Genomic DNA, 27,806 nt, shown 5'->3' on the forward strand with positions numbered 1-27,806 from the left:
ATTTGGGCAATTTTTGAGAATTTTTTGCATTTTTGAAAATTTTGAAATTCACAACACAAAAATTTTGCCTAGAAGCACAACGCCACCGGCGCTGCGCCTTTTCCTTAGGAATCAGATGGAGAAAAGGTTTGTATATTTGGATTCAGCATGATGAGAACATACACCCTATAAATTTTCAGAAGTTTTGGAGGAAAGCTGGGTCACCAAAAGGTCCAAAAACTACCAAAAAATGACCTCTCTGCTTCTTTTTGGACACACAGAAGAAGTCTTGGGAGATTCAAGTTTTGAGGGTACAAAGGACCTCCAAATTCAAAACTTTTAGTTGTTCGAGAAAAAATACTTGACGACCTTTCCAATGAGCTATCATGGGCTCAATTTGGATGCTAGTAAGGCCTCCAAAAGTAGGTGGAAAGTGGCTTTGTGCTTTTGACCAGTTTGCCCAGAAAATCAAAATTTCACCTGTTTTGACTGTGGATTTATCTTCTGTCTCCTCATGGATGTTTTCACTCATGTAATTAATGACATAGCATGTAAATGTGATGGTTAAATAGTTTTATAAGGTAATTCATTAGTTATAGGTGGTTTTGAGGCTAATGAATCAGTTTTCCTACTTATGGAGGCAAGTTGTTTGATTGCCTATATTCCAGTTCTTAGTTGGGAAATGGTTGAAATAGCCCCTCTTCTCATGGATTTGACCCCTGATGATCAGGATGAGTAGTTTTGATGTCTATATTATGTATTTTTTTTGTCATTAGCAAGGGTTGGACTCTCTTAGAAGCTCTGAGCTACATTGTACACCTTTATCAGTAGTTTGGCAAGGAAATTAAAAGGAGTTGCAACTATTTTTATGGGATACTTGTGGTATGGTGCTTTTGCATAGTTTCTTCTTCTGTTATCAGTTTTTCACATGTTTTATGTATGCCACAATCTAATTCATTGCTTCCAGTTGAATAATATCAAGATAGATAGGTAGAATTCATTGTTTACAGTCTGCCTCGGGAAGCCATTCAGTATTCTATGTTTTCTACTGTTTGAGAAGGATACATGATCTTTACATGCCCTCCTCAGCTCCTCACTAGTATTAGACCTCTCACCTCACTCAATTTCAAGTGTGAAAGTCTATACCTACCTTGTCCCATAGAACACCCTGCATTCTGACCTAATTTCCCAGACCCAAATTGCCGAACTCCATCTGATCCAGCACAAAACAAACAAAATCAATCAAAACCCTAAAGCTACTATAATTAGCATAAAATATTGTTCCTGATCCAGTTATTTGATTGAGATCCATAAGGAGAGAGCCCTCTCCCGACCTGGTAGGGCTAGCTACCATGTTAAGCTTGGTTTGTGGTTATCCTAGGATTGCCTTCCTTCAGCCTAAGGTCAATCTAGGCTCTAACAAGAACCACAACCCAAATGGGTGCATATCTTCTGTCATACCTTGGACACGATCCCAATGAACTGGTATTTGGAGATAGAGCTTGCCATGGGACTGCTGAATGAGACATTTTAAGGGAGAGTTTTATATTAACCTTCAGTTTTGAAGATGGCTTTGAGAGCATTGATTAGGCACTACAAGAAATTAAAGAAGCTATATTTAGAATGTCAAAGGAACCGGTAGAATGGACTTAGCTAGATTGGAGTACACAATTGTGCAACATGTTGGAATGTTATAATGTCATGGTTGAAGAAGAGGATGATCCACGGAATATTACCATTCTAGAAACAAAAGGACAGAACGAAGTCGAAGGACTGAAGGTGGTGAACCCTGATATATCAAACCCTTTGAAAACTCAACAGGTAAACATTGGATCTGAAGAAGAACCTAAGTTCGCAAAAATATGAGACAATTGGGACAAGGGTACGGTTGATAAGGTAGTTGAGATGATGCACAAGTACCAGGACTTATTCCCAATGAAGTTTTGATATTTAAAAGATATTGTCAATGATTTAGGTGTTATGAAGATCACATTGAAACCGAATGTGAAGCCTATTAAGAAGTGACCTTATCGAATAAATCCAAAGTATAAGGAGAAGGTGTGCCTAAAAATGGATAAAATGATGGAAGCTGGTATCATTGAGCCTATAGAAGAATCACATTCGGTAATCCCAATGGTTTTCAAGAAAATAAATAGAAGGGCGAGATCTGCATATGTGTAGATCTGCAGAAGATTAATGATGCTTATGTCGATAATCCATTTCTGACACCGTTCACTGACGAAGTATTAGAGAACGTTGGTGGAAAGGAGGCATACTTGTTTAGTGATGGTTTTTCAGGATATCATCAAATAAATATCACATCAAAAGATTGAAGAAAACCAACCTTAGTGACTGAGTGGGGTTGCTTCCAATATATAGTTATGTCATTAAGATTAAAGAACGTGCCTACAATCTTTTCCTGGGTAGTGATTGCAGCGTTCAAGGTGTTTATTCATAAATTCCTGGAGGTATATTCTTATGATTAGACTGTGTTTAGGTTCATAAAGCGACATGTTGTGATTCTACGCCTTATGCTGGATATTTGTCGAAGGTATCAGATCATGTTGAACCTGAAAATTTGTATATTTTGTGTGCCTTTTGGGATTTTGCTTAGCCATGTTGTATGTAAGTAAGGATTGATGGCAGAACCTATGAAGATCGCTGTAATTATGAATTTGGAAGCTCCTAGGAATGTGAAATAGTTGTGCACTACATTGGGACACATTGGGTCCTAGAGGAAGTTTATCAAGATGTATGCCCAGATAACCACACTAATGGAGAAATTATTTAAAAAGGATGCGATGTTTTTCTAGGATAAAGACTGTCAGCGCAACTTGGAAGTCTTTAAGGATAAAATGGTGACAATGCCTATTTTGGTGTTTCTGGACTGGAAAAAGGAGTTTCATGTGCATGTTGATGCCACCTGCATTGCGTTAGGAGCAATTTTAACACAATCCATGTGGCAGAAATTGATCATTCAATAGCTTTCACGTGCAGAAAGTTATCCAGAGCTGAGAAGAATTACTCCACCATAGAGCACGAAGGGCTAGCGATGGTCTACACACTGCAGGTGTTTAGCCATTACTTGTTAGGTGGACATTTTAAAATGTATACGGATCACTTTGCACTAAATTCCCTATTCAATAAGCCTGTGTTGAGGGGGAAGATATGCCAATGTTTACTATTGTTCCAGGAGTATGACTTTGAGGTGATTGTGAAACCTCGAAGGCTGAATGTAAGCTGAGAGCATCTATCTAGGATTGAAACAAGAGGGGAACCAAATATTTTGGAGGAAGGACTACCAAACGTGCAACTCTTTATGGTGTATGTCACGAATGATCATTTTGTCGATATTATTCAGTTCTTAATGAGGGGATCAGCTCTGGAAGGTTATTCCACTCAACAAAAGAAGGACTTAGTGGTTCGCGTTGTGGACATTTTGGTAATTACAGGTCATTTGTATAAGATGGGGTCAGATGAGATATTGTGAAGGTATGTTCTGGAGTTTGAGTGCACTAGTACCCTAGCTGAAGCCCATGGAGGAGTGGCAAGAGGTCACTACGTAGGGAAATAGACCAAGAAAAATATCTTGCGCACTAGTTTATGATGGCCAACATTACACAAGGATTCTAAAGCATATTGCAAGGGTGCAATGCTTGCCAAAGGATAGGGAAACCTTCATGAGGGGATGAATTTCCTTTAAATCCTGAAGTTTTGTCGCAAGTATTTCAAAAATGGTCCACTGAATTTATAGGTCCCATACAACCTCCATGAAAGAAGATGAGAACACGGTATTTCATTATTACAACTGAGTATTTAACTAAGTGGGAAGAAGCGCATCCAGTGAAGGATTGTATGATGGCCATTGCTGTAAATTTTTTATTCGAGTATGTCTTAACAAGGTTTGGATGTCTTGAGATTTTGATGAGTGATATGGTTACACATTTCCTAAATGAAACGATTAGCATGATGTGGGAAGAATTTCAGGTGTATCATCAGAAGATCACACCCTATCACCCACAGGTGACTGGAATGGTGGAAGCTTTTAATACAATTTTGGAGCACACATTGATAAAGGTATGCAACGCACAGAGGAATGACTTAGACATGCCCGTACCTGCGGTGTTATGGGCTTATAGGATGATATGCAAGAAGTTAACAAGACAAACATCGTTCAGATCGGTCTATGGAATTGAAGTAGTAATGCCTATGGAGTATATTGTGCCAAGTTTATGGATTGCAACCTTGACTAAGATGGTGAACCACAAGACCTTGAAGGAATGGCTCACACAGATCATGGAGTTAGAAGAAGACTTCTTCCTTGTCAGATTTCACTAGCAAGTGCAAAAGAAACATGAGAAAGCATTGCATGCTCGGTGTATTAAGCTGTGCACATTCAAGGTAGATGAATTCATGTTGTTATATGACATCAAGTTCACGAAGTTTCTAGGAAAGTTTCAAATGCATTGCTTGGGGTTGTATGTTATTAAGGAGATCACAGATGGTGGAGCAGTTAAGCTCATGAAGCTGAATGGAGAACCATTGCCTAGAAAAGTGAACGAAAGTAGGCTAAAGTTGTACATAAGGGATCCGGCCCTTGTGCGATGTCTATATGGAAACAAGACAGTATTAGTAATCTAGGTAGTTGCAAGGGATTATGAGACTATAAACTATGATGCCCATCTAGGTGAAAAATGTGGTAGAATGGTTGCACAACATATGACAGGGGTGCGATAGGTGGAGCATCACTAGATGAGCTACGCCAGGAAGGATGGTGCCACATGGCTAGGTCCGAAAGTAACCGTTGAGGTTACTATTCATGATTTGATGACCAAAAATTAGTTAAGAGGAGTAGGTAGGCTATATTTATGGCAAAAATCTTTGGAGATCTTTGGCCAAAGATGAATTTATTAGCAGTGTTTGGGGGGAACGGTCAGATTTTAATTCAAAACTTCCTCTAATTACACGTGGTGGTCCAATGAAGAACACTTTACATTCTGAGACTTGTCTGGGCAATTTTCTCTCTGAAGTTTATGAGTCACCAATTCTGGGAGGATTTCATGGCAAGTCCAGTTGTTGCCTTACCTGCAGGGAACCAGAAGTTCATTCTCTAGCAAACAACTGCCACCAACCCCACTGAAGCTGTGAGTTCTGAAGCTATTGTTTCCGACGCAACGGGCCGTGAGATATCAAGTATTGAAGCTACAACCCCTATGCCTATTGTGCCGAGGTCACCGAGGGCGAAGAGTTCTTATACAAAATAAAATAAATCTTATACCAAATAAAAGCAGAAGAAGCTGATGCGGGTGAGAATGTCATTGAGGAATAATTTGGAGGTGTGACAAAAGGAGAAAAAAGACAAACAACCAGAGAAAGTGGTGGATTTAGAGGAGAAGGAATACCAAGGTGTAGAGGAATTGGATGCCGAAGAGGTGAAGCCCATCTCACGGCTTCCCGAGTATATCCCTCTCTGGAAGGGAAGAACCAAAGTTACTAAGCACTTGGATTCTGAGAAATTCATAGTTTCGACACCCCTATTGCCTAAATAGGCAGAATTTGAAGGTACTACATTAGCATGCATTCCAGTGCTAAAAATGGAGGTTTTGGACCTCGCAGACCATGAGAGGTTCCTACATTTGGTGACCAACAAGTATATGACCAAAATATAGTATAAGGAGACTGGGGTTATGTGATTAGATGCCATGAAGTGGGTCAGAGGTGTTGAGTAGGCTCGGTTGCTTAACATGCTCTATGTGTCGTGTTATCATCAATCAACTATAAACATGGTTTGGGTGCGCCAGATCCTCGCGTTGGTTCACAATGGTTGTCTATGGCTTGGGGAGCCCATCCCAATTACTGACATGTTAATCCATCAAATAATGAAGCTACCTTACAAAGAAGTGGATGCTACCAATGAGTTTGGAGAAAAAAGTGGGGAAAACAAAATAGCAAATAACATGAAGACCAAGTATGGGCTTGTTAAGAAGTCACGTAGATACCCTATCCACATATTCAGGACTAGGCGGCGCAGTTCGCTGCCCATATTCTTGTGGGAAAAATCTTGAGGAAGTTCCACGTGGATGAGGTTCCGGCATCGGTAGTATCATGATTAGCCCAGTGTGCAAAAGGGGTGCAATACAACTGGGAAAAATATCTATGCAAGGAGTTCCTCGCGAACTATCAATAAGCTCAGGAGGAGAGAAATTTGTTCCATTATGCATGGTTTTTATTATCTATTGTTTTAATAGCTTGGAGTTTGTTGGAGGACATTCAGTTCCCCCAGCACAAGGAAGATTTACCCTAGGAAAAATGACTCGCCTTGTTGTGGTCTACAAAGGATCGAGCAAGAATCAAGGAGTCGAAAATTTTCTAGATTCTAGTGGAGATGGACCTTCAAATGGTTATCAACCATAGGCCAAGCTTATCCCCAACCTTGTTCGAGAAATTAATGGCCTACGTAGAGTTCAAGGCCGATTTCTACAATGTGTCAATTAGAGTGAAAAAGGACCCAAAGCACACATGGAACAAGCTACCCTATTTGGTATCTGAGACAGATGTGCAAGAGATCGTGGGGTATGGCCAGTAGAGTGGCACAAACCCAAGGGGCTTGATGTGGGAACAAGAAAAGGTGTAGAGATATTTTCTAAGCAAAAGCATAAGGAAGCTTCTCAGAAGGGCGTGTGAGCTCTCAGTGACAAGAATGAGAAGGAAGCTACTACTAAGGTAGCTGTCGAGAAAGAATGGGTAGAGAAAGAGTGTGCTACCAAAGAATAGGCTGAGAAAGAATGACAGGATATAGAAGAAGGTGGGAAATCAGCTTCACAACACACCGACGAGCAAGAGCTATCAGAACCGGAAGGAGGTGATGATGAGGAGTAGAGCACTCCTTTCACCTTGAAGAGGTGCAAGAAGGAGTAGATAGGTGGACAACAGAAAAAGCATAAGTCTGATAAACAGAAGCACCATGACCTAATGGTCCTAATCGAAGGTGATCTTGATGAGATCGATGACAAGGTAAGAGATAAAATGATTGAGGTGTTGCAATAGTTTGAGAAACAATACATGTAGATGTTGGGAAGCATCCAAATAGATCTGCGCAAGTCGAAGATATACACTAATAGGATTCAGGTGGGCATCAGGCAAGTGAGCGAGGTGAAAGTGAGCCTAACACAGGGAAGTGGAACAGTCGCAGAGTTGGAATGAAATTTGGACCACAAAGTCCTTTGCCAAAAGGGTCCATTGGCGTAGAGACTGATGAGGATCGCACTACGATCAACACAGTGAAGGACATGGTGCTAAATTTGGCCGTGTTGTCACTCGAGACCCTCCATGCACTGCATCAGGGGGTTTTAGATGAGTTGAATATTAGAGAGTAGTGAGCCCTCACTTTCATAAGTGAGTTTAAGGTCAAAAGTGAACAGATGTTCATGGAGAAAACTCAGGTGCTAAAGGAAAAGGAGTTGTAGACACAATGTTAGAGCCTAGAGACAACGATAGAATAGGACTACATAAAAGTACCTGAACTAAGCATACCTGAGCATGCTGAATCCTCCACAAAAGTAGCCAAATTGTCTATTTCAGTACGAGCATCAAAGGAGGAAGTCAGCAGGGTGACTTTTGACTTCCCGATGAAGATACCAGAGCTGCAATTGAAGTTGCAAACAATGAATCTACCAGAAGTTTGAGAGCAATGTGGAGTAGAAATGAAGGATGGGATGAACACATTGCATACCAAAGTCATAAACTGTAATGATGTTCGGTGCAGCTACGAAATTATGGACAAACATGTAGGAGGATCCAAACTTACATAAGTTGAACACCAATGTCCAAGGGACACAATGAAAATATGATGAGGTCTGAGCGACTGCGCACTTTGGCACCAGCACAACACCTCGTGTAGCTACAGGAGGGAAAGTAGCTGCAAGAACATGTGGAAGAATTGCAAAGGAAGGAGGCCCTGCTCAAGACCAGATTATAGCCGTGGGTAGAGGAAGCTTGTCAGATTACTCTGTCACTTTAGGAAAATCTCAAGGTGATATAGAAGATATAGAGGACAATGTGCCTAGCAATGGAGGTCCCAACAATAGAGAAATTGGTTCAAGAAGTGCAACAAGCTATGATACAGAGCGTTGCTAAAGCTGCAATACAGGTTCTGCTCGGTGGTTTGTTTAGCAAGACCAAAGCGCCAACTGAGTCACTCGAGGGCAAGGCACGATCTTTGCATTGGGGGCCTATTAGGATAGGGTCCCCAGGGAAAAGTTTGGGGTTAGTTAACCCAATTTTTGTATAAATTTTTGTAAAAGATGTAAATTCTCCATGAAATGTGGATGTGGTGTGTGCAGGTAGATAGGAGTCAAAGGGGTCTTAACCCCTTGTTTGGACAAGTAAAGAGGTCAGTTTTGAGACTCATCCATGCTCCACAGACCGTGTTATTTTATTGAGAATGCATTAAATATTTGAGTAATAGCAAGTCTAGAGGAAGTAACTAAGTAGGCTAAGGATAGATAGAGACTATTTTGGTCGAGTACTAAGGCAAGAAGGATCTTCTTCTTGTAATTAGGTGAGAAGGGGAAGGCTCCTACTGCTGAGTGCACAGGAGGCCTTGGTAATTCCGTAGCTGAGTGCGTGGACCCCTACAACTGAATGTGCAAGGTAGAAGAGTCTGTAATTTGAAAATGGAAGATCAATAAAGACTGATTTTGAAGAATTACTGTGCATTTCTTTTGATCATGTTTATGTCATATTTTGTCACTTAATGATATGTTTTCAAGAAATACTGTATGATACTATGTGAAACTATTGAATCTATATTATTTTTGCATGCTTAAAGTAATTATCTATGCTCATGAAGTTAAGGGTTAATTCTACTATGTTTTTTACTGAATTAGCTAGATCTATGCAAGATCAGATCTAGGGTTATTTACTGATGCACAAAAGTGGATAACCTGTTTGTTTAAGCTCTGCAAAGACTGATTGTAGACCTTGGCAAAGGTTTAGAAACCATTTTACCCTAGTTATAGTAACGACCCATCGAAGGATACCGATCGACGTGAAGGGAGATCTGAGCTATAGAAGCTTAAGAACCACTTATCACATGTCCCTGGATGCAAAAACTTGGTTCTAGAATCCCCAAATACTGCTTCAAGTGATACTATATCCTGTGCTATGGAGGTTGTTGTTGAAAGGGCCAGGAGTTAGGGTTTTGTTGGTTGGCTTGAACAAGTCTGAACTTGGGTCAGGCCCCCTTAAGCCAACACAGACTCTGCACGAGATGCACCAAGGGGTGTTAGATGAGCTTAGGATTCAAGAGAAACATGCAATACTGATAAAAAATGAGGTAAAAAAAAATAATCAATAGATATTTGAGGAAAAGGCACAGGTCCTCAAGGAAGAGGAGGAGGTAATGGTGTGAAGTCAGTAGCTGGAAGCTGTTATTGCACAAGCCTGTGGTGAGCTTCTTGAGATCCAGATTCTAGCTGACGCAGCCTTTGTAGAAAAGATTTAGAAGATACATGCCGCAATAAGAGAGTCACAGGTAGAAATTGGTAAAGTGAGGTTTGAGCTACAACTGCAAATCTCGAAGCTACAACTTAAGTTGTAGCCCACTACCCCTCTAGAAGTCATAGAGTAGTGTGAAGCTTCTACTAAAGAAGAAATGGCCACCTTAGAAGATGCATTCAAGGGCTTCACTCAGTTGTTCAAATAGGCCATGGAATTATGGACCTCTCTATAAGAGGATCCAAATCTATACAATATTGAAGTGGGCACTAGAGAGAATCAGAGATAGTTCGATGAAATCAGGTCGACAGTGCAAACCTTAGCTCTAGTGCAAAGGTTCACTAGTTTACAAGAAGGCAAGCTATTCCAGAGTGAAATTGATGAGTTGTGTCACAAGGAAGCTATCATATCCTCAAGGATGAAACCTTAGGTAGATGAGGCCAGTCAGTTGAAATTTTCAGTGTAGGGCAAGCTGAAGGCCATGCAACAGACATAGATAAAAATGGGCCTTGCAGTTGAAGGCCCAACTACTATGAAATTGGTTGACGAATTTCGTTAGCCCATTATGCATGGGACAATAGACCTACAAGTTTTGAATATTGAATTCATTGAACTTCAAGACAAGATCGAAGCGCCACCAGTAGAGTGACTCAAGGATGAATCATGACTTTGTGTTAGGGGCCTATTGGGACAAGGTCCCTTAGGGACAATTTTGTAATAGTTTTGCTATTTTTGTAAAGTCTACACATTTTGAGGAAGCAGAGCGTGAAGGTCGTAGAAATCAAAGCGACATTAGGAATTTCAAATCCCCTTTTTTTGTTAGAATTTAAGATTTTTTGTGAACTACCCATGGTTCATGAACCATGATATTATAATGAAAGAAGCTATATAAAGGAGTCATAGTGAGTCATAGGAAGTCAGTTAATAATTGAAGATATATGTATGGGAAAGTTATCTAAGGTAGAAGAATATATTTTATGCACTTAGGCAAAGGGGAAGTCTCCTGTAGCTATGTGCGCGGAGACCGTGTTAAGTCTGCAGCTGAGTGTGTAGGCCCCTATAGCTGCTTGCACAGGGAAAAAGAGTTTGTAACAGAAGGGTTGATCATAGTCAAGACTATTTTAGAGTAGTATCTATGTATCTGTGACTTTATGTTTACTTCTGTGTTTTCTGTGTATTCACTTTGATTGTTGCATTTATCTTAAGAAACACTTAATTGATGCACGAAACTGGTAGATCTATTTATTTACTTAATGTTATCAATGTTGAAAGCAATTAGAGTAGAGTTACATTCTATTTTTGTATGTTATTGTAATTTATGAAATTCAAGGGTTAGGGTTCATGAAGGTCAGAATAAAGCCTTAGGAATCATGAGAACCCATCACACAGACCTCTAGATGTAAAAACTTGGTTATGTCATCCTCCAATACTCTCTCGGGTGAGAGTGCAGCCTGTGCTACATGGGTTGTTTCCAAAAGGGCTGACAATTTAGGGTTTTTTTGGTTGGCGCGGCTAACTCCAAGCTTGGGTCTAGACCCCCTTAAGGCAACATTTTACCTTTTAATTATCACCTTTTTGGTGTAGGAAATTCCTCTTCCTCTATCACTTTACCCTAGTTTCATTGATTCATGGATTTTGGTGAAGTATGGCTAGCAATATCTTCGTTAGTTCTTGACTTCTTTTGTATCTTCTTGCTACTCTCCTACCTACTATCTAAATCATTATTACTATCTACTGGCTTGTTCCCTCAAATGGATTTGGAACTTCCTTCTGAAGCAAATTTTTGTCTGAGTAGCTTTTTCCAATTGCTACCCTACCTTCTTAGCTCATGAGTAACTGAATTTTTTATCAATCCATGATGATAAATGTTGTTCTCCTCCTTTTTGGAAGCTTATTTAACCCCTCTTACAATATTATTCAAATTCATCCAAAGGAATAAGGAATGTTTATCTACGGTCCTCCATAAAAATGTAACAAAAGACACGAGTGGTAAGGAAAAGCGATTGCATAACTTCCTTCACATGTTAGGAATCTCTGCAAGATATTAATCATTAGTATACATTCCTCTTTGATCCAGTTCCTATGAATTCCCTTAGACTAGTCAGGGTTCAAATGTTTGTGTTCCAAAAAAATTTGATAGATCTCCTTGTTGATATTTACATCCTTGAAGTATTTCTCCCCTACAGCCATAATCTTGTAGCTTCCTCTATAGTAGCTTCTTTGATTTCTAATTGCATACCACCTAGTTAAACATATTGGCCCTCATATCTTTGAGTGAAGGTGTGAGAAACACCCTAATGGTATCCCTTAAATTTCTATAGGAATAGAATCCAACCAGCTTGCTCGAATTTTTCTTTGCATAACTGATATTCCTCTATTTATTGATAAAATTGGAACATTGGTTCATGTAAATCTACCCCATGTTGGCTTTAAGAATGAGTATTAGACAATTTCTAGGGATAAAGAGCACAAAATGGTTGAGTACCAGAACTAACAAGATACCAGAAATAGCAAAGTACCGGAAATAGTGAAGTACTATAAGTTAGGTTATGGAGACAATGTGATGGAGTTAGTGTTGGATGGATGAGTTGAATGAAGGCCTAATGATATGTGAGAGAGAAGTGATGTTCATTTGGATGGCGAAGCCATATAGAAGATAATTTAGAAATTGAGAGGTGATGGTAATGGTCATGTGGTTTCCATAATTACAAAGTGAGCATATACATGATGATGGCAATAAACCATATGTAGATCTTATTTAGACATTCATCTCAATTAATGATCTCAAATTTTATTCAAGTGCGGGTTGGATACGATGGAGAGATCATGGTTTATTGGACGAGTACATCAGTACAGTATGATCAATATCAAGGTTTCGTTGATCATTCATCACAATCATTCAATGTATGGTTATGGGGTAGTGGTTAAATTATTGTTTAAACAACCCATGGAGGTAGAATCTCTAACATAAGACATTCAACATATAATAAATTTTCTTGAATTATGATTGGCATTTGCCCAATCACACTCATGATTACCTCATTCAATCATATCATCAAAAGGATTTTTTTTCTTAGAGAATAGGGGAGTAAAGGTGATTACTTTAGGATTAGGATAGGAGCTTAACAATTGATGGTAATAAACATTTATGATGATAATTATATATTCATTACATGATTAATATGGATATTAATAAAAGAAAATAAAATACTGACCTCATACCTCTATTACCGGATTAACACATGACAAATTTTTAATATTGGATGAAAATTGTTTTGTAGTACTTGATTCAGATAGGGAAAGATTTCCAATACTAGATACACACAAGAAATGTCTTTCCACTACCGGATGAACATAGGAAACTGGCTTCCAATAACAAATTAAATTTTAATAAGATGCATTGATGCATAAAATTCAAATTGGAATATTGTACGCTTCTCCTTGTAGCCTAGCATGCTCTGAAGGTCAAGATGAAGTGGGTGCCAGTGATTACTGATGCTCATTTGTGACTTTGTTATGTTGGAAGGATTACACTGGAAAATCTACAAACAATGCACTGGTACAGGAACTTTGAAATTGCAATGGAAGTGTTAGAAAATGAGGAAAAATAATTCAATGATCGGTCTCCAAGATTTGTAACAAGAAGGTATTCGATAGCTGGACAACCTCCTCTTTTTGGAACCAAACTAACCACTGCTCTTGTTTTCACTTCCATTTTATTAACAAATTATCCTAACTACTATTGTTATGTGTATTTTTGTTGAACCCAGATTAGTTAATCCTCGCTAGTATTTTCAATTTTTAGGAGTCCGAAAAACTTAAATAAAACTCCATTTCACTTACTCATGGAATTTTCTTGAGCCCAGGCTAGTTCATGATTCCTGGTGTTTTCAATTTCGAGGAGTCTAGAAAACTTAAAGAAAATTGTATTTCACTTACCATGGATTTTTCTCGAACCTAGGCTAGTTCATGCTTGTCGATGTTTTCAATTTTAAAGAGACTGGAAAACTTAAAGAAAACTCCATAGGTTCCTTTTCTATATATAATTTACCAGGGTTGGTTAAAGGAATAAACTTACACCTCATAAATGTCCTTCTTTATTGTCTATATATAGTGGGGGAAGCAAATTAGTAATACCAAAATCATTATCCAACAACACACCTATATACATATATGTACAAAGTTAAATTAAATTATACAACCAAACTTACATTGGTGTATCAGCAAGAGGAGAAATCCCTTTTCTAACCAATTGCATTTCAGCATTTTAAAGAACATGTTTGGTGAAATCCTCTTTAGATAGTGGCTTATGATAAACTTTCAATTGATGTCCATTCACAACAAAGGAAGTTTGATCTACAATAATAGTTTTTATCTTAACTAAGCCATTATCATAGAATCTATCTACCTCATAAGGTCCAAGCCACCATGTTGTCAATTTTCCTTGAAACCCTTAAATTTTCTATCATATAATAGAGGCTAGTCACCTGGTTGAAAAAATTTCTTTTTAATTAACTTATCATGCCATTTGGTTCTCTGATCCGAAACAAGCATCATCCTTCGAATAACATATTGTCTAATCTCATCCAATGCATTCAATTCCATTAGCCTTTGTTTCTGTGCCTCATTTAAATCCATTCGCAGCTACATGGCAGTTCTAAAGGTTTTAACTTGGAATTCTATAGAAAACAAAACATGTCTTCTGTAAACCAACTCATATGGAGAATGTCCTGTTGTGTTTATCCAGGTTGTGCAATAGGACCACAAAGCTTCTGGTAACCTATCAACCCAGTCTTTATGATCTTGTTGTATTATCTTAGTGGCCTCGATTACTTTATTGGTAGACTCTACCTATCCATTTGCCTGGGGGCGATAATGTGTAGATTTCTAGTATCTGATTTTATACTTCTCTGTAATAGATTTGACCAATTTGGAAGTGAATTGAGTGCCATGATTTGTTACTATTTCCCTTCGTACACCAAAATGGGTAAATATCTCTTCAAATAAAAAATCAGCAATTGATTGTTCATTAGAAGAATATAGTGATTTAGCCTCTATCCATTTGGTTACAAAATATGTACATACTAGAATATAATTCTCTTTTTGGACATAGGAGAAATTGGTCCTACTAAATCTAATGACCATTTATCAAAAGGTTCGATTACTACCTATGCTTGAATAGTAATTTCATCTACTAGGATAGGTCTCCCCATCCTTTGGAAATCATGATAGCTAGCCACATATTTCTTTGCGTCATTGAAAATGGTGGGCTAATAATACCCAAATTTTAATACTTGATATGCAGTGCTTTTGTCAGTGAAATGTCCACCACATGGCTCATTATGGAAAGCTTTTATAATATCTTGCATCTCATCTTCTCATACACATCTTCTGATCACCAAATATGGTCTAATACGGTATAAACAATCCTCATGCCACATATAATTGGCACTAAGTTGTATGATTCTCTAATTTTTCCTTGAAGACAAAGTTTTTGGAAGCTTTCATGTAACTAGGTAGTTAGCTACATCTGCATATCAAGGTGTATATGTACAAATAGAAAAATAATTTTTCATTTGGAAAATCATCAATAACTGGTGCACTATCACCTGTGTTGACAAGTCTAGACAAAAAATCAACAACATGATTACCTTTTCATGGTCTCTCAACAATAGTAATTTTAAATTATTGCAGTAGTAACAACCATCTAGTAACATGGGCATTGGTGATAGTTTTATTCATTAGACATTTTAAATTTGAATGGTCTATGTGTACAAAAACTTCATACCCAATTATATAATGTCTAAATATATTAATGGAATTAACTATTGATAAGAATTCTTTTTCAGTGACGGTGTAATCTAGTTTTGTAGGAGAGAAATTTTTGCTAATAAAATGGATGGCATAGGGAATTTGATTCTCTCTTTAGCATAAAACAACAACGAAAGCTGTGTTTGAGGAATCGGTACATATGTGAAAAAGGACGTCCCAATTTGGTCCTCTTAGAACTAGAGCAATTGACAATTTTTGTTTAAGAGTTTCAAGGGAAATTTGACACTAAGAATCCCACTGGAATTTCACATCTTTTGTTAAAAGTTTGAAAATAAGGGTGGCTATTGTTGTAAAATATTGAATAAACCTTCTATAATATATGGCATGCTCTAAAAATATTCTACCTTCTTTTTGAGGGTTGGGAGTTTTTATTTGAGTGATTATTTTGACCTTCGCAGGACCTACTGTTATCCCAGTCCTAGAAATATGGTGGCCTAACACAACATCCTCTGTAAGCATCATTCTAGATTCTTCATTACTAAGGGAAAGGTTGGTCTCTTGACATGTGATTAAAACTTTCTCTAGGTTATTCAAATCTTGTTGGAAATCTTCCCCATATATTGTGAAGTCATTCATATAGACTTCACATTGTGGAAAATCAATACATCCTGTTAAGAACAAGTTCAAAAATTGATCTTCAATTTCTTCTTGAAGGCCTTTAGACAGTTAAAATTTTAACAAAGGTTTAGTAGATTCCTCGTCTCCATATGGGTTCTCTATCTATAAGGGGATTTGTACAGCAGGCTGGGTAAGAGGAAATAAGGTAATTTTTTGACTTTGACATCCATTGGAAATTGTCATCTCTCCAGTCCTGCATGTAATGAAGGAATCAATAGTGGCTAGCTAAGTTCGGCCCAGTACTACTAGATGTCCATGTTTGGAGGATTTCGGTTGGATTACAAAGAATTCCATGAGATATTCCTATGATGTTGGTATGATTGTTATGTCATCCAAGCTTCCTGCAAGTTTAATGATGGATTTGTTTGCTAACTCGAATAGTGTTTGAGTTGGCCTCAAGCCTTCTAACTAATCATGATATTTATGTTTGCACCTAGGTCAACAAGATTGTTTGGTAAATATATACCATTAATATGTATGGTCACAAATGGATTCCCAAGATCAGTGTATTTAGAAGGCATCTCTGACATGGTTTCTGACAATTGGTGAACTACTTTTATAATAGCGGGGGTATTTCTTTTTCTTTCTGGTTTTTAATGAAAAGATCCCTTACAATCTTGGTGTAGATAGGATTATCTTTGATGACTTGAAGAAAAACTATCTTTACACAAATAATTTACAATTTAGCCTCTAAATCATATCCTAGCAGGATCTTAGCCTTTTTGAAAAGCAATCTCTCTAGACAGGGCGGTTGAGTAGCCCCCTGAGATGCTTTAGGTTGTATGGTATAATTTATGGGTGCTGAGGCAGGGTCTTCCTCTTCATCGGGAGTATAATCTTCCTCTTGATTATGTATGTCCTTGTTTTTAGGAGGTGTTTCTATTACTTGTTCTTCTTGAATGATCACTATAAGTCCTTTTTTATTTAAGACCTTCCCAGATCTTAATCGAATTTCACTCATTGGAATTGAAGTGATAGTGTGGGTAGGGAATGTTTACAACTCCATATTATGTATAGGTTGAGCTAACCTATTATTAGGATTTGGAATTTTGTGCAAGTAATTGAGTAGTTTGAGGAGGATTAGGGTTTGGTGGCATTTGTTTTTGATTTAGATTCATGGGCAGAGAAAGTTGTTGTGGAATTGAATTCATAGGCATCTGTTGTTGAATTTTATTCATGGTTAGGGAAATTTCTTGTGAACTTGATTTCATAGGCAATTGTTGTTGTGCAAAAGAAGGTAATATAGGTGGGTTAAACCCCAACAGTAACTAAGAAATATTTGGAGGATATTGTGTGATTATTGGGTAATAAGCTATTTGGTATGGTTGTGGAGGAATATTCCCATAGGGAGTCCCCCTCCAACCTTGTTTCCAAGCATGTCTTTACGATGGTTGAGGCACCCATTGGGAGTAAGGCATTTGAAGGGCCCACTATGGTTGTGTAAATTGCATGGAACGGTCCTGAAACATGGAGGGCTTTTGTTGCCTCCATGGTCTCCTATGGGGATAAGATGGATATTTTGGTTTTTTTCTCTCTTTGTAAATAGCTTGTAAGCCAGGTAATGAAGGACATTCATTAGTTGGGTGTTTATATGTGAAAAATCCACAGACCTCTATGGAATTAAAAGGGAATTCTTTTTCAAGATGCTTCTTCCTACAACGAGCGAAGAGTATAACTAAAACATTGTTTTCCTCTTCCTGTTTCCTCTTACTATTGAGGGTATATAACTAGTTACTAATTGTGTTAAAGATATTAGTTTTCACGTTTTCCAATATATTTTCCAGTTCTATTCTAGTCACACTACTTGTAGTGGGTTTTCCAACTTGACTTATAAGTTCTCTTGAGATTTTTCCAGCTTTAGGTTGACTATAGGAGTACTTATTGAAGTATTCAAAAATTTTAGTGAATGATTTCTGATAAAAATCGCAAGAACTCATGAGATTAAGTACTTCCATGTAGCCATCTTGTACAACTTTTAGAAAAATGTTTCTAACTATGGCTAGGTCAAGAGAAGCTTGCTTGTTTTTTTGGTAGTTATAAATGACCCTTTCTACGTAATCTTCTAGGCTTTCCTCTTCAGTCTATTGTATTTTAAGGATGTCATTCTTAGCATCCCTATGTCTACAATAATCTTGGTATTTTTGGAGAAAGGTTGCTTTCATATCATCCCAAGATGTAATAGTGTGTTCCCCTAGACTCATGAACCATATTAACGTTGATTTGTTTAAGGTGGGTGGAAAAATCTTTAACTTTGGGGATTATCTATATAATTATAACTTCTACACAATATATCAAATTCAAATAAAAATGAATCAGGATCTCCGGATGACATACCATTGAAGTGAGGTAATGATGACAAATGAATTTTCTTCATGTGGAATTCCTAATAATGTCAAGAATTGGAAATCCAAAAATTTATGGCTCATTGTCTACTCTTCCTTCTCCTTCCATTATTTCTTCCCACAACTTGGAATTTATGGAAGTAGGAGATGCATCTCTTTCAGGAGATAATGGTTCATACATTGGATTATCTACAATGTTCCAAGGTATTATCTCCAATGTAGTCTAAACTTCTTTTGCCACTCTTTGTTTCTGTTCCAAGCTGCTTTACTAATGTCTTCTCTACTGCTGCCACTTAAATTTTCTCCTCTAGACTTTTCCTTCAATAATGATAAGTAGAATTAGTTGGATTAACAATTTTGGGACCATATAGATTTTCTAGGATTTTTTATGAAAAAAACCGACCTTTCCTATCTCTAATTATTGTCATGAAATGAAAACATCAAAATTTAACTACTTACCAAAACAAAGGAAAACTTAACTTTGGAGAAACCCCACTACATTGGATGTGTGGCTCTTCACTCATGCCTTACCGTCTTCTCTCCGCCCTTAGGTCATTCTCAATATCACTCAAAATACATAAAAAAAACAAATCATTACCTATTACTGTTTATAGCTCCCTAGCAACGATTCCAAAAATGTTGGGGAAATTATATGACAGACATATTGCCACAGTATGAAATTATCAACCAAGGATTCGTAATGAGTAGAGTTGATACACTATATGCGCCGATAATAGATAAGTTCCTATATATGATGAGTATAGCCTAGATAGGAAGTATTCAAAACCAATACAAATTTCGATCTCACAACATTAGGAGGAAAAATTCATAGAAGAAATCCTAATAAGCATGTAATCTAAAAGATTCTTGCTCAGGTAACAAATTTGTCCATTTACAGGCTCATGAAATAAAAATATGGATTCAACTTTGTTTTCCTGTAGCAACTAATTTCAATTAACTTACTGCAATCAAACATCAAAGAAAACATTCCTAATCTAACTAGTTCATTTTTATACATGAAATTTTAGTATGATAAGAGTCTTCACTTAACATCACTTGCAAGTGAATGGTGAGATATTTGTCCTTAACTCTTCATGTTCTTTCAAATTAAAATTCATCACTTAAACCTACAACATGAGAAATAAGCTTGCATTCATAAAATCAATGAGTTACCACTTGGTAAAATATATTACTTGTATATAATCAAAACTAGAATCATATCAACACACTAAAATTGAATTATAATGCTAACTTATGCTTCACACGTAAACCAAACTAGATTCACACTTACTGTAACAAAAAATTTCCCTGATGGCTTGGGTGGGCCCCTTCTGAGCTACCAATGAAAGATGGAAGAATTTATGGAAGAAAATAATCCACTAACACATCGAATTCATTAATTTATGCTCATATTATTGATTTCAAATGAAAATATTACATAATCAAGTCTCTAGCATAACAATAAAGTTAAAACTCTATCTCCAACTTTAACTGCAACTATATGTCATACTATCTTACACACTGTCTCTCTGTCTCTAGCTTACACCTATCATCTACGGGGCTTCTCTTATAGAGGAATGGTCATTACATACAATGTTAAAGGATAAGCTCAAATCATTACAAAAATATATAGTTCACTTTGTTTTACATGTTTGGCTTCATCCTCATGACATACAATGCATGAGTGATATAGCATATCTTTGATTTTCCATAAAAAGTAATGTGTCAACCATCAGTTCCCTCAGTCTCATCGAAGGCAACTCACTTCAAACCATTGTAGTTGAAGAATCGAGCCTAGTACTAGATGAACACAGGTGGTGCTGGACACCCATAGATAGCGAATGAACATAGTCGGATGCGTGATATTGGTGTCAAATGATTATAGGTACTAGATGAATATAGGCATGCAGGTGCCAAATTCCCAGAGGTACTAGATGAACATAGGAACACATGTATCGGATGAGCATAGGTGCATGGGTATCAAATAAGCAGGAACATGGGTACCAGAAGAAATATGTTGGTAGCGGATGAACAATGTTGGTACCAGACGAGTAGGAACAAGGTCTAAAAATCTATGTGAGCTAATCCAAATAGTTATAGAGTATAAAGAATCAAATATTTCATTCCTACTAACAAGAAATGATAAAAACCATTCTTTAAAATATGAATTACCTCATATATACACAAGGAGGCTAAAAGTCATGTTTTTGAAGAATGTAGGCAAATGGTGAGTAGATTTGGAGGTAAAGTTGGTCAAAAATAGAGGACAATATGAAGTATGAAAGGTATCAAAAAGGAGACTCAACACATGGAACTTGGTGTTGGATTGTTAATCCTTGGTTCACTTGTTATCAAAGTGGGGATTGTTTTAGCTTCGATTCCACTGGCCATGATTTTTTATCTTCTATGTTTTACGTGGGCTACGCTTGCAACACTAGGTTTATTAAATTTGCAATATAGTGAAACTGGGAGCTCAAGGAATGTTATTATCATAGGTATCTCTCTTTTCCTTTTCTTATCAATACCTACCTATTTGCAAGAATATGGAATTTCACCAAATTGAAACACTCATAGACCAAGATATTATCTTCCCTACATAATGGCTTCACATGGACCCTTTTGTAGTAGTAACAGTGGATTGAATTATGTATTAAACAGACTATTCTGACTTCACTCGGTGATTGCATTCCGTGTGGATTTTATCCTAGAAAATCCTATTATGGTAAGTAGGAAAGAATGGGGATTTTATATACGATTCCATTCAAAAGAATTTTGTTAGGTCCCTATTATACTATTGATTCGCCCATTACTATTTTCATTGTATTCCTTATTGTTATTGTTGTGCCCCTATTGCCCCCATATTGTTATTATTGTGCGCCATAGAAGCCCACTATTGTTATTGTTGTGCCCTTATATTATTATTGTTATTTCGGCTTTGATTAACTCCTATATATAGAAAGGAGGTTTTTTCATTTGTATAATCAAAGAATTGTTCATTTGTGTAATGTAAAGGAGGTTTCCCCATCGAAGAGGTTAATTCTGAGGTCGTTGATCTATCTTTTCTATCTTTTTGTGATCTAGTTTCTTAACATTTGGTATCAGAGCTTTGGATTCTAGGGTTTCGCTGCTCCAATTCTATAATACTAGTGATTCCCCCATTACTATTGTCATTGTAGCCCTTATTGTTATTGTTGTGCCCCTATTGTCCATATATTGTTATTATTGTGCCCCATAGAAGCCCACTATTGTTATTGTTGTGCCCTTATATTATTATTGTTATGTCGGCTTTGCTTATATTGTGACCCCTTAGACTCCTATATATAGAAAGGAGGTTTTGTCATTTGTGTAATGTAAAGTAGGTTGCCCCCTAGAAGGGTTGATTCTAAAGTCGTTGATCTATATTTTCTATCTTTTTGTGAGCTGGTTTCTTAAAATTTGGTATCAGAGTTTTGGATTCTACGGTTTTGCTACTCTGATTCTATAACACATTGTATCGATATTGATTTTCTACAAGAAATTAAGCCTTGACATTTACAATAATGAAAATCTGATGGACTTTAACCCTTGATGAAAAGTGGGAGAGGGTTGAGAGTTGTCCTATTTTTCTTTTAAATTCATCTATATACACAACAAGTTTATATGGTTGATTCTGAATCATATTCATATGATGATGATGTCATCAAGAAAGTTGAGGCAATGGGAAAGCTAAGCCTTGTGAGAATTAATGCTAAAGATAGTAGTTTCATATTCACTATTGAAGTAACAAGAGCACTCAAACATTCTTAGCTACTTCTTAATGTTATTGATACTCTTAAACATAAATATGAAATAGTTACATTGTCATGAGAAAATGAAGAAAATGATGCAAAAGTCATTGATCTAGAGCAACACATGTATGTTGAATGTGGAAAGATGTCAAATGCACATTGTACGATTGAAAAAATTGAGAAACCTACAACATTAAGGAACCAATTATATCGTGATCATATTGGTAATTGTAAGAAGTTGAACATAACGAAAGGGTGGTAAGAGTAAAGTTATGGAATCCATGTAGTAATGGTACCATTTTGGCTTATGATTTCTTTTCCTAGATCATTCAAAATCATGACATCCCCACTAACTTCCATATTCTGACCAAATTCATCTTCAGGATTTTTGGTTGAAAAAATCATATCCTAAAAGAAAATTTGAATCTCTTGAAAAGTATGATATGGATTTAACAAAATTAACAAGAGAAAGGAAGGTTGACCTTGTTATAGGTCATGATGATGAGATCTGATGATGCATTCAAATCCTTTCAAGGATAATAAAAATAATTATGTTATCATTATGAGTCAAGGATTGGAAAAACTGCAATTTGCAAAAGGATGGCACAACGTATTAGAAAAGGATGGATGCTCAAGCATGTTTTGAAAGAAATTAATGGTCCTTGTTGCTGTGAGATCCTGATGGATGGTTGATCGTAGTGTGTGGTAAGAGGTATTTGCAAGTCAATAGAGTGCGAAGGTTTTATTCATTCAGATTTTAACCAAGAAATGAGTCCTTGTGTTGTGTAATTTGATAAACCACCAGTACACTAGATCTCACAACATTTGTAAATCCAAGGTCCACGGACTTCGAGAAACAAAACTGTAAATTCTAGCTAGAATATTTTATAATATTCCATGGAAGCCAAATTATTACGATCTTCCTAATAGTTATTGATAATTAAATTAAAATTCTAGAAGGTCTATTCAAAAATAGAGATTATTTTTAGTGTAATTTTTAGGTGGATGGTATGAGTTTAACCTCCATGGAATATTCTAGGATATTCATAATAATAGTCAGAGATCAAAGTTGATATTTATTTCAAAAGTAGTTATGCCCTTTTTTCCTTTTTAATTAAATTGGTTAATTTAAAAATGTGATTGAACATGAGCTATGATTTTTGAGGCATGTGGTATTAGTAATCCATGGTATTTTCCTATGGTATTGTAACAAAACCTATTTATAGGTTAAAAACATTCATGGTAAAGTGGGGGTGAATATTAATGGTTAATAATGTTGATGAATTTTTTAAAATGTATATATGTTTAACTTATATATTATCTTTTTTTATAATTAAAAATAATAATATTTTAAAACAAAGTTATAATTTATCTACTTTTTTTAATTTTTCATTTAATCCTGCAATGTGAGATGTATCTTGAGGTAAGTGCTTTCATGCATATCAACATTTAAAATCCATTTAATTTGTATAGTTTCACTAGTTACATGTATATATATCTATATATATATATATATATATATATATATATATATATATATATATATATATATATATATACTATTTTTTATTAAAAATAAAATTAGTAAGGTGAAAATTATAATAACGGAAAATTATAATTTTACATCAAAAAATGCATATACAAGATCGATCTTTCTCCATTAAAAAAGGCATCCTCGAAGATCCATAAATGTCTTAGAGTATCTAGTATAACTGCATATAAACATAGAAATTACTACTTGAAAATCATCATACCTATCTACAACATCGTTATAAGCATGGTAACATGAAAAAATACATAACTTAACAGCATAAAATCAAGGAACTGAGTTAGAGTTTGAGCCATCGAGATGGATAGGATCCACTGGTGTTTTCGGAGGGCTATAGGTAGCTGGAGGAATATGTGTGTGTCTTTCAATCTGCACCATCCTCCCATCCTTTATATTAGTTTTGTATTAGTAATGTTTGAGATTTTCATGCACATGGTTGAGGGTGTGTTGTAAATCTCTTATGGCTTTTTGATTATCCAAGATTTCCCTTCCAAAGAGATACTTCATCTACCAATAAATGTTGATTGTATGCATGTACCCAACAATTTTTCTCTTGGACTGTCCTATATCTATAATCCATCCTTCCCATTGTGCTCTAACTTTAGCATCATATAGGGAGGTTCTTTGTGAGGAGCCTCTATTTTCAACCTTCAAAACTCCTCTTGAAAATGCATGGGCATCTTTTCATGAAACCTTGCTCCAAAAACTTTCACTGGATTTTGAAAATAAAAATTCCACTTATAGTCTCTCTCTGCATGCTTAAATGCTCTTCTTTGTGTCCAACTTTTCTCTCTCTCAACATGGTGCAAAATCCTTCTGCTTTTGGATTCAACATATATCTAAAGATCTAATTGTTGAGCTTGATATTGGCCTTCACACTACTCAGTAATGATATCAGCACCATTGTAACCTAACGTCCATTGTAATTTTGATTCCTTAAGAATATTTTATCGTGCGTTCCTAAGTAGTTTGTCTGGAGGATTTTTAATTAAAAAAATACGTATACATCCACTTCTAGAAGTTAAACTTAGCCTCTCTATTTTTCTATAACCAACCACCAAAATATTATTATTCCTCATTCCCTCCTCCTCATAGGAAGCTTTACCTTTACCCCACGTCTTGGAAGAAATCTAGAAAGCCTTCTATTCCCTTCCTCTAGTTAATTCCTTTGACTTGGGAATTATTTGCATCTTCATAGAGAGTAGACTACCCTAAGCTCACTTTTTCCAAAATCAAGTTCAAAAGGAAATTTTGTTTTCAATGTACACACTTCCTTCATACTTATCCATATCTTCCTCCTCCTTACTATTGAATAATTTAACTCGGTTCGGTCTTCATAAATTGTATTTGAGTCATAATGAAATGTATTGATCAAAAGAAAGACAAATAAACTTTATTATTATTATGACCTATTAAAGCATGGATTTCATGCCTGGGTCATCATGTTTTAAGTCAAAGTCCCCATTCAGGACTTCTAGGTTTTATATTAACTCATTAGTGTCATTCCCCATTTAATGAGACCATTCTTGGGCTTTCGAATCATGTAAAAATAATTATTATTGAGTCAAATATTTAATTTCTCACATCCACACCAAGTTAGCACTTACCTGATCAACTTGGCCTACATCAGGGTAATTAAAACTCCATAAGAGACTATAAATACACTGCATTTTGATTCATTCAGAGCATCCACTCACAAATTTGATATACAAGTAGAAGAAGTAGAAAAAGTGTGAAATTAAAAGAGAAGAAGGAGAATTGCAGGAGAAGTATAAAAGTCACATTTTTGGGCTATCTCTCTTTCTCATTTGTAAAAAGTTACTCAGTTACTGTTGGGGTCAAATATATGTTTCTAGAGAGATCAAAGTTTAGCGTAATAAGTTGAAGTTTTTGCTACTGCTATTGGGCTAAATTTGTTTCTACTACTACTAGGTCAAAGATTCTACTACTACTATGTCAAACATCTATTGTTGCATCTAGGTCAAAGTTGTTACTGGAAGGTTATCATCTACAAAAGAAGGGAAAGGCTCACTTGGTGATTGGAGGAATTTTGTGTCTAAGTCAAGGAGTCTTGGATCATCTCGTGAAACTATTGAAGGAAGAATTCCTGACTGGTTTTTCCCCTAGATAGAGGTTTTTCCCTGGCTACCCTCCTACATCTGGTGTCTTTGGTCTTCATGTTGTGGTTTTGTTAATTTCTTGATCAACTAAATTAAAAAAAGAACACAAGAAAGTTAATAAGAACATCAGAATATCACAAATAATTATCAACATATATAAAATATTTCTGCCTTTTTTATTTTCCAACATGGTATCAGAGCTAAGGTGAAGAAGAAGGAAAAATACCGCCTGGAGATCTATTGAAAGGAGTTTTGAGAATTTTGAATAAGGGTCATCAAGTAAAAGGATCATATAAGAAGTCAAGCTTAATGTCTTCAAGGGAAATGTTTAACTTAATGAAGGGAGAAACCAAATTAGAAGGAGCATCCAATTATAGGGCATGGAAAAAGAGGATAGATCTCATCCTCAAGAAGAATAAATTCATGGATCTAGTCAAAGGAAAAGTAAAGAAGCCTAAAAATGAGTCAATTGATGCATAAGAGAAAAAGTTTAGAGAAGCAAAGATATTGGCCATGACCCTAACGGTGGATGGAATAAAGGACATCCTCTTCGTAGATATATCCAACATAGATTCTGCTCAACAAATGTATGAGGCCTTATCCAAATTGTTCATAATAAAAAATCTTGTTCAAATTGAAAGTGTTAAGAATGAACTAGGAAATATGAAGATGACAAAGGAGGACACTGTGACATCCTTCTTTTTAAGAATAACTAGAATAAAAAATGAACTTCATGCAATAGATGAGATAGTACTGGAAGAGGATCTTGCAATCACTGCACTTATAGGAGTTCCAACATCTTGGAGTTCATTTTCATCAGGTATCAACAGTTGGAAGGAGAATCCCACATTCGAATAGTTATGTAATGCATGTAGTCAAGAAGAAGTCAGAATCTCATTAGTAAGCAACAAAGAGAATGAAGAAGAGAAAATTTCAAATGCATATTCTACTCATCACAAGAACAATGGAACCTTCAAGAAGTATAAAGTGTATAAAAGGAAGGTAGGCCTATCCAATATGGAATGCTACGCTTGTCAAAAGATGGATTACTATAGAAGCGATTGACTTGAGAATCCAAGAAATAAGAATAGAGAAAGGGAACATGCAAATGTTTTTGATGAAGGACCACCAAAGAAGAACAAGATGGTAGAATCCAAAGTCAAAGACTTATTTTCTAGGGAATTTATCCCTTATATATCCTTCTACTCTAAAGGTTTGAAGTATTTTACTTTATGCTTTGATTTCTAGTACTTGTAGGTTTAACATGTTTTGGAAAAATAAAATGATAAAGTTATAGGTATCCCTCGAGATTAGATGGAGAGGGATCGCTCACCATTTTTCAAAGATAATTATCTTATTCCTTGTATTATCCTTTTTATATTTGGTTTCCTTCTCTCAATGACATTGAACTAGATGCCAATAAAATGTCTTTTCATATTTTCCTTGTTTACAAAAAGCTTTCTAATATGCTCAAGGGCTATGGAGAAGAGCTTACAAGGCAAAGCACGAAAGAAGTTATATTGGAATTGATGCCCTGCAAGGTTTTTCTAGAAAACAACTCAAAGATCTGTTCTAGGTCATAAGTTTTGTTTTCTTCATAATAAAGTTATATTCATTCATTCTAATAAAGTTTATTTACATTACTAACAAGTGTTATGTCTAGGACCTTTGAATCTTAAAGATCCTTATTTGTGTGATTAATAATTAGATTTAATCTACCCTCATTAAAATAATCATGTTTATGGAACCCTAAAAGGTTCTCTGAAAAATCGTAACCTAATGATATGTGAATGTTAATTGAAAAACCCTAATAGACTTAGGGTTACTAATGAAATCTAGAAAATACTATTCTTTTGATGTTTTGTGTTTTGCCGATAATGTCATGTTTGGAGTTTTAGTATTGTTATGGAAACCCTAGTCCTTTAGGGTTGGATGGTAATACATTATTAAACCTTGATTTTTTGGTAAATTATGGTTTATAGGCAAAACCCTTATAATATCTAGATTAACCTCCTAGGAATGAAACCCTAGGTGTATGTTTGTCCATTTAGCTCAATCATGATTATTATATGTCTGTATTAATATTTGTGTCTTGGGCTTA

The 27,806-nt window shown here is 36.0% G+C and overlaps 1 pseudogene; it reads left to right on the plus strand.

Moving 5' to 3' along the window:
* The window catches only part of LOC149203764 (nucleobase-ascorbate transporter 12-like), a 175,924-nt pseudogene extending 154,876 nt beyond the window's left edge, over positions 1-21,048 (plus strand).
* Positions 21,049-27,806: the final 6,758 nt, after the last annotated feature.

Source organism: Pinus tabuliformis, chromosome 2_1, assembly GCF_031772625.1.
Source record: "Pinus tabuliformis cultivar Carrire ecotype Pingquan chromosome 2_1, CPIR1, whole genome shotgun sequence".
In the NCBI taxonomy this organism is placed as follows: Eukaryota; Viridiplantae; Streptophyta; class Pinopsida; order Pinales; family Pinaceae; genus Pinus; species Pinus tabuliformis.